The following is an 872-nucleotide window of genomic DNA, read 5'->3' as shown; positions in this document are numbered from 1 at the left end:
TGCCATAGATGTGGAATGGGGAACCATTGGGCTAAGATATGAAGGACCGCCAAACATTTTTGTGGCCTCTTTCAAAGAGAGTCTGAAAGGGAAAAATTCTGAAACCCACTTGGTCTATAAAGATGGTGAAAATAATTTCGAACATGATCAAGATGATCTTATGGAATATGAGACTTATGATTACCTAAAAGAATCAAGTTGATAATCTGATTTCGACATCAAACTTGTGTGATTGCCCTTTGCTTGTACGCTTTCTCTGATTTTTATCTCATTGAATTTATTTCTATTACATTGTCCGCTTAGATTAAATTAATGAATGATTTTTCTATATGAGTACACTGAAAAACGCCAATATAAGTACTAAAGTAGGTATCACCAGTCTGAAAGAAAACTATGGCTAGGCTAATATATTATTGCCTAAGGGTATGCATCTAGAAATCAGTGATGCCTTATATTCACCCCAGCTCTAAGAGAAGCCTATTGAGCTTTAAAGACATTCGAATGAATGGTTTTCATCTTGAAACAATGGGCAAAAGAAACAAAGAGTTCCTTCAGATATATGTATAAAATCGCTCAAAGCCATAATAAGTTCTAAAGACTATACATGCATTCTCTACTGACCTAGAGTATGCATAGATCAGTATGACAGAGGCTAAAAGCCTGCGAAAATATACACTTTATGGCACGACCGGATTGGCCATCCTGGTTCAAACATGATGTGAAAATTGATTTTCAAAAGGCACACATTAAAATATAAGAAAAGTTATCCCAAAGAATCTCACGTGCGTAGCATGTACACAAGGGAAACTCATTAGGTCATCACCCGTAAAACGGCTACGAGCCCCTTTTTCATAATAAATACTATATGTCTA

This window comes from Brassica oleracea, chromosome C3, assembly GCF_000695525.1.
Source record: "Brassica oleracea var. oleracea cultivar TO1000 chromosome C3, BOL, whole genome shotgun sequence".
Lineage (NCBI taxonomy): Eukaryota > Viridiplantae > Streptophyta > Magnoliopsida > Brassicales > Brassicaceae > Brassica > Brassica oleracea.
Note: the sequence above shows the minus strand (reverse complement) of the source record.